The sequence below is a fragment of the Mastigoproctus giganteus genome, chromosome 13, assembly GCF_048544385.1.
Source record: "Mastigoproctus giganteus isolate SK-2022 chromosome 13, ASM4854438v1, whole genome shotgun sequence".
In the NCBI taxonomy this organism is placed as follows: domain Eukaryota; kingdom Metazoa; phylum Arthropoda; class Arachnida; order Uropygi; family Thelyphonidae; genus Mastigoproctus; species Mastigoproctus giganteus.
The window spans coordinates 136,720,147-136,728,209 of NC_143587.1; positions in this window are offsets into that span (position 1 = coordinate 136,720,147).

Consider the following 8,063-nt stretch of genomic DNA (forward strand, 5'->3'; position numbering starts at 1 on the left):
TGCCCAGACACGATAGGAGGGAGTATATGATGAGAGCCTTGTCGATCAATTCGGCCCTAGAAAGACTGTGCAAGGCTCAAGGGGTAGACTTTTTTTCAGCCTGGACTGTACTTGTTAACAGAAGAGATGGGTTCTACAGGGATGGGATACACTTAAATAGAAAGGGTGCAAGATTATTTGCTGATGCTATCGAGGCAGTGTTAGGTGGGTCGGAAAACTGCTAGCTTGGGGGGAGACAAAGACGAATAGATTAACAGTAGCAACTGGCAGAGGTGAAAGAGATTCTTTCACTGCTTCTATTGGAATGAGCAGAAGCCTGAAAAACAAGATGCAGGATATTTCAGAGACTGCTGGGAGTCATTGCGGTACAAGTAAACACATGGGTTGTGTTAGGGTAGCTAAGAATAGAAATAGGTGCATGTATAGTTGCGTGTACACCAATGCTAGGAGTTTAGTAAATAAATTTGATGAATTTGAGGTATTGCTCAAAACATCAAAGGCAGATATTGTTGGGATATCAGAGACGTGGTGTCACACAGATATAAGGAATGCAGAACTGCAATTTGGGGAGTACAACGTCTACAGAAAGGATAGACTGGATAGGAAGGGAGGAGGGGTTATGCTATTAGTTAAGAAATACATAAAATGCAAGGAAGTGAAGCCAGTGAACATCACTGGTGCAGTGTCGAGTCAGTTTGGTGTGACATAAGCATTGGGAGATCAAAACTGAGAGTAGGACTGTGCTATAGGACTAATGACTCTGATGAGTATAATAAGAAACTGTACAGGGAAATAGAGTGGGCCAGTAAATCAGAGAGTCTTATAATGGGAGATTTTAATTTCCCAGATATTTACTGGAATTTGTGGGTTGGTCACTCACACACTAGCAAGGCTTTTGTGAATTTATTGGATGATTGTTTTCTACATCAGCATGTTCGGGAGACAGTTGCCTCCCGAACATGCTGATGTAGAAACAAACTAGAGGGAGGAATACTCTTGATTTGATTATCAGCAGTGATTCTTCATGCATTAAGAATCTGCAGATAAATTAACCACTAGGTGGCAGTGATCACAGTGTGCTGAAGTGCGATTTACTCAAAGAGGTAACTACCATTAGGGGTAAAGGGAAGGGTTATTGCTTTCGTAAAGGTGACTACGATGGATTGAGACAGTATTTAAATTCTATACAGTGGGACCAACTCATGATGTTACCAACAGAAAATTAAAAATGGGAAGCATTCAAAGAGCTTATCTTGGATGCTACTAGGCTTTACATACCAACTAAGAAATATTGTTCAAGGTTTAGGCCTAAATGTATGTCAGATGAACTAATGAGGCATATGGCAGAGAAGAAACATGCATGGGATACATACAGATTAACACATGACACAGAAGCCTATGATAGATACAAGTTGATCTGTAACCAAGTTACCAAGGAGGTTAGGCAGGCGAAGGCAGATTACGAGAAATCTTTGGCAAGAGATGCAAAGAAAAACAGCAAAGAGTTCTTTACTTATGTAAACTTTAGAAGGAAGGGGATGAATCAGATTGGCCCACTTGATATCGATGGGTCAACTGTTGATGATCCTACTCAGGTACATTTGCATCGACATTCACACATGAGGAGTTATTTAGCGAGGGGAAAGCTAGAAGTGTATTCAACTCTAGCAGTAAGCTAGAGAATCTTTGTAATAACTGAGAGTAAAGTGGAGGAGAAATTGTTGAAGATAAACACAAGAAAGGCACCCGGGGTGGATGGGATCTATCCAGTTATATTAAAGGAGGCAGCAGAGGAAGTAAGCAAACCCTTAGCCATAATTATGAGAGCTTCCTTGGACTCAGGGGAGGTACCCACAGACTGGAGACGTGCAAATGTGACCCCAATTCACAAAGGAGGATCAAAGGGTGACACAAGTAATTATAGACCTGTGAGTTTAACTTCTGTTCCAGGTAAATTAATGGAGGCACTGGTTAAAGAAGCACTGCAGGATCATCTAGACAAGAATTCAGTTATAGTTCAGACGCAGCATGGTTTTGTTAAGGGCAGGTCTTGCCTGACCAATGTGATTGGATACTATGATGCACTCACAAAGGAACTGGATGCAGGGAATAACTTGATATTATATACTTGGATCTTAGAAAGGCTTTTCATACTGTTGCACATGGAAGACTGCTGCACAAATTGGAGCAGTGTGGCATTGGAGGCAAATTGCTGTTGTGGATAAAGGGGTGGCTGAGAGGGAGAAGACAGAGAGTGGTAATCAATGGACAGTGCTCGTCGTGGACTAATGTTATTAGTGGAGTTCCTCAGGGCTCAGTGTTGGGTCCATTATTGTTTTCTGTATTTATAAATGATATCGATGATGGTATATCAAGCTTAATGTCGAAGTTTACAGACGATACAAAGGTAGGCAGGGTTGTCAAGGACACTACTGACACTATGCTGCTGCAACAGGATCTGGAAAGTTTGAGCAGATGGGCTGAGAGGTGGCAAATGAAGTTTAACATTGACAAATGTAAAGTACTACACATGGGAAACAGCAACCCCAGAGCAACGTATGAACTGTGTGGTACTACACTGACAGTGGTAGAGAATGAAAGGGACCTGGGGGTGGTTGTGCAGGCAGATATGAAGTTCTCTGAGCAGTGCAGGCGGGCTGCAAGAGTAGCTCATGGAGTATTGTCAATGATAAATAGGAATTTTTCTAGCAGGGATAAGGAGGTGATTATTCCCTTGTATAAGGCAGTGGTCAGGCCACACCTAGAGTACTGTATACAGGTCTGGAGGCCTCATTTCAAGAAGGATGTAGAGCTGCTGGAACGAGTACAGAGAAGGGCAACAAGATTAGTGAATGGAACAAAGGGGTGCTCTTACGAAGAAAGGCTTAAGTTTTGCAAATTACAGTGTCTGGAGACGGCACCAGTGATCTTATAGAGGTGTATATAGCCTTGAATGGTTTGAGCATGCTCAATGCTGATGGGATTCTTCCTCTCGCTCAGAATAATCACCTGAGAGGGCATAAATTCAAATTGAGGAAAGACAGATGTAGGATAGACGTGCGGAAATTTGCCTTTAGCCAGCGGGTGGTTGGTTGGTGGAATAGACTTCCATCCCTTGTCGTGGAAGTTGATAGCCTAAATAAGTTTAAGGCTCAGCTGGACAAGTATTTTGAACGAACAGAGGGGTGAAGTGAAAGCGTTTTTTTTTTTTTTTTTTTTTGTTTTGGCTGATGTTGCATAAGCTTGCTTTCTTGCATCAAATGCCTCTGCTAATGCTATTTAAGCTATCAACTTCTACAACGACAGATGAAAGTTTGTTCCAGCAATCAACCACCTGCTGGCTAAAGGCAAACTTCTGCACATCTATCCTACAACTGCCTTTCCTCGATTTGATTTTATACCCTCTCAGGCAACTGTTCTGAACAATAGGAAGAATCCCATCAGCACTGAGCTTGCTCAAACCATTCAAGACTTTATACACCTCACACAGATCACCTCGCAGGTGCCTGGTCTCAGGACGCTGTAATTTGAAAAACTTAAGCCTTTCTTCGTAAGAGCAACCCTTTGTTCCCTTCACTAATCTTGTTTCCGGCTCTGTACTCGTTCCAACAGCTCTGCATCCTTCTTAAAATGAGGCCTCCAGGCCTGTATACAGTACTCAAGGTGTGGCCTGAACCATCGCCTTATACAAGGAGATAATCATCTTTTATCCCTGCTAGAAAAATTCCTGTATATCATTGACAAGACACCGTTTGCAGACCGTCTGCACTCTTAAGAAAAATTCATATCTCCCTGCACAATTATCCCCAGGTCCTCTACATTCTCTACCACTGTCAGTGTACTACCACAGAGTTGATACGTCAATCTGGGGTTATTGTTTCACATATGTAGTATTTTACATTTGTCAATGTTAAACTTCATTTGCCATCTGCTCTACTTTTCTAGATCCTGTTGCAGCAGAGTACTGTCATTAATGTCTTAACAACCCAGCCAACCTTCGTATCGTCTGCAAACTTGGATATTAAACCTGATGTACCATCATCAATGTCATTTATAAATACAAAAAACAACAATGGACCCAACACTGAACCCTGAGGGACCCCACCACTAATAACATTAGTCCACGATGAGCAGTGTCCATTGATTACCACTCTCTGTCTTTACCCACTCAACCATCCCTTTATCGATAGCAGCAATTTGCCCCCAATGCCACACTGCTCCAATATTATCAACTGTTCCGAGCCCTCATGGGTAGGACAGTTAGCAGCATCGCCATCCTCCCCACGCCGGCTGGGAAAAAAACCTGAGTTCGAGTTCCGTCGATGACGTGGGGAATTTTTATGTGGCTCTTTCAGAACTCGGCTGAGTTAGTCGGTCTCAAACGTGGACAGCATACTTTTTTTCTCCCAGAAACTTGGGTTTTTCGTCCAACAAACAGAAAATCGATCTCGGAGCGATTTACAGAGAGTAAATTGCTCCTAAAAACTCTGCCACAACAAAACGGACTTTACGGTCTAGATCAATGGTGTCGAACTTACAGCCGCGGACCGTATCTGTCCCGCGAATAATTTCTTATACGGCTCGCGCAGAAAGTGAACTAAAATGGCATTTTAAATTTTGTTAATTATTTAAAGAACCGTGTACGTTCGACACTAAAATAAATAAATAAATCTTTATTGTGAAGTACAGAATTACATCGCAATGTCCCATAACGGCGACGAGAGCCAGGGATTCACATGTCGCAGCTTTCAAAAAACAAAATAAAATACAACATACAAATACATAAACAGGATACAAATACAGCATACAGATACAAAATACAGCATTTATAAACACGGAAATCAGAATACAGCTTAGCAATTCAGCAGGGCTCCAGTGATGACAGATTTGAACCTGGGGATGGGGAACAGAAGCATTGTGATCTTCTTTTAGTAGATCAGGGATTTAAATCTTCGAAGGCTTTGATAAAATTGTATCTGTCCTTCTTACTTATTAGGGTTTCAAAGGGGCGAGCATCTGCTTGGGAAGTAATCTGCCAGTGAGTGCAAGCCTATTGTGGTGAGCAACAAGTGCGGGTGACGATCTTAGGCTTGGCTGTGGGATCTTCGAGTCTGCGCTGGTAGCACAGGATATAGTGACTGGAGGTTTGGTTTTTTTTTTTTTTTTTTTTTTCAGGAGCATTAGCAACTAAGGCCATATTCCTCCGGGGATATGCGGTGGTCATTCCCTGACCTTTCCGCATCCACCATATTTGGTGGCTCACGGGCTCGAACCCCGGTCTAATCAAGAAGCGTATGCTACGCACTGCTACTCCTGCCCACCTGGCTACGGAGGCGCCATGTGACTGGAGGATCCCACATGGTGTCCCCTAACACTATGTGGGATCCACCAGACTACGCGTGTATCGTCATCATCCTCCCCATACCAGGTGGAAAAGGCCCAGGTTCGAATTCTGTCGATGACGCGAGAAACTTTAATGTGCTTTATTCACTCCGTGGCTGAGATAATCGGTCTCGGGCATAGATAGCAAGGTTTTTTGATTCAGTAAAACAGGCAAATCGCCCAGGAAACACACGCAATTTACAGACACTAATACGGGTTTATTTAATGAATTACGGGTGACCCTAATATAATAATTTGATTTGGGATCCTCCACTCCTCAAGTTATATCTGAACAGATCCCTCTAGATATAGCATACAGAAGAATGATATATATAACTTCAAGAAACGCTTGTCATGCAGGATTATGGATACTCAAAGCAACCGTGTAGTTGACTTTAAATTAGAAAAACAGAACAATTCTCTGCTTTATGGCAGAGAAGATGGACTGAGAGTGAAACTGGAGCAACAAATGGACAGGTTATAGAGGACGCACGTTTTGCTCAAAATAAAAAGGCAATGCATTGGTTTTACCCGTCGATGACCACCTCTTTTATCATAACGGGTCATGGCTTGTATGGGATAAGTTGTTTAAACTGCGGTTGGAAACAAATCCCTTGTGTTTTTGTGGAGACAGAACTGGAGCCATGTTTTGCTTTCGTATACAGCGTACGAGGAGGAGAGAGCTGAATCACATAATCACATAAAGCAATGCATTAATAAGCAATGCTTATTAATGCGTTGCTTATTAATGCTTAATTAGTGTTGTTCATAATGTAACCTATGATAACGCCAAGATTCTTGTACAGGACGTCAAGAACTTTGTGGCTTTGCAAAGGTTTTTGGCATTGGTTTTTAAGAAGAAACTTGTTTTGATGGCTAGGGCTGTATGAAGGACTTATGGACTAGCCAATAGAAAACGTGGTACTGGACTGTCATTTGGTATTCAAAATTATCTTCTGTTTGTTTAGGGCTGGCTTGTACCAAGTTGAGAAGTTTTTATTTAATATTGCTTATTAATGCATTGTTATATAGTATTAATATATACGTTGTTTGTTAGTTATTTGGTTTTTAGGAGCATTAGCAACTAAGGCCATATTGATCCGGGAATATGCGGTGGTCATTCCCTGACCTTTCCGCATCCTCCGTATTTGGTGGTGACGGGCTCGAACCCCAGTCTAATCAAGAAGCATGTGCTATGCACTGCCGCTCCTTCCCACCTGGCTACGGAGGCGCCTAGTAATATATACATTGCTTACTAATGTACTAGTATATATTTTTGAACAATTATTACTGTTCAGTATGTTCTTGGTTTAAGTAATCTAATTGGTTTTAGAATTGTTGATGATTATTTTACTGGTTATTTTATTTGCAGACATCTGACTTGCTGATCTACCTCTGTGACTAAAAGGGGTTTAGTTTATTTTGAACACAAATTGTTTGTATCCTTAGCTTAGCTAGTCTTTCACCACTAGTTTTTTTTTTTTTTTTTTTTGTTCCTACAGGTTGAACAACCTGTGGGATAGAGTGCTTCCACTAACATTGCACTCTTTCCAATGGATGCGACCTTGGCGCATATAAGCACTAGATAGAACAACCAACACCAGCTATACGTGCCTATAGACGGGCGCAAGGAAGAAGCGACTGTCCTGGTGTTGGCTGGTCCCTGGTAGCGAAGAAGCCTAAACATCACAACAACACGAACATACACTTACACTTTACATAAACAGAACATTCTCAGGCCTTCAGACAGTTTTGCTGTTTCTAAAAACACATTTTTTCAAGGTGGAGTTTGACTTGTGTCTAGGTGCACCCAAAACATGTTACAGATACATACATACAGTTTATATTTTATAGAACGGATATATGCACTGGTGTTCAAAGAAAGTGCATCGCCCCTTAAAATTGTAATAGTCGTTTTGAATAACGTAAGTATAGGGCAATATTTCTTACAGATTGCATCAGATAAGGTTGACAAACGTGGCTGATGACATACTATTGCATCAGCTGTTACTTTCAGCTATATAAGCACGCTCTGCAAGAGTTGCAGTCATTCCTTGCTTGTGTCAGGATGGCGAGTTACGTGCAGTTGACGCCACGATGAAAGACTGCTATTGTTGCTTTACGTGAGCAAGAATGTTCTTCCCGTCATATTGCTTATAGTGTCTTGTAATCAGTCGAGAGTGAGTAGATTTCTTTCCAAACTCAAGAATACTGGTTCTGCTAATAGTAAAAAAGGAACAGGACGCAATCGAGTCTCTACGCCAAAACAGGACCGAGTTTTGAAGCGCTTATGCCTTAGAAACCGTAAAGCTTCTTCGACTGAGATGAAAAGAGAATGGGAAGAACATACAGGAGTGGTAGCAAGTGCAGTAACAGTCAGAAGATGCCTGTTCAAAAATGGACTTGTAGCCAGTCGTCCTAAGAATCCCCTCCTCATACAAAAAAAAATTAAAAAGGCACAATTAATTTGGTGTAAGGAGCATGTCAAATGGAACCCCGTGCAGTGGAAATCAGTTATTTTCTCGGATGAGAAGAAATTAAACCTGCATGGCTCTGATAAGAGACAAACGATTCGCAGTAGACGTGGTGAAGAATACCATCCAGACTGTATGGTATCTACAGTGAAATTCCCTACCAGCGAAATGATATGAGGGTGCATTTCGTATCGCGGAGTAGGTCAC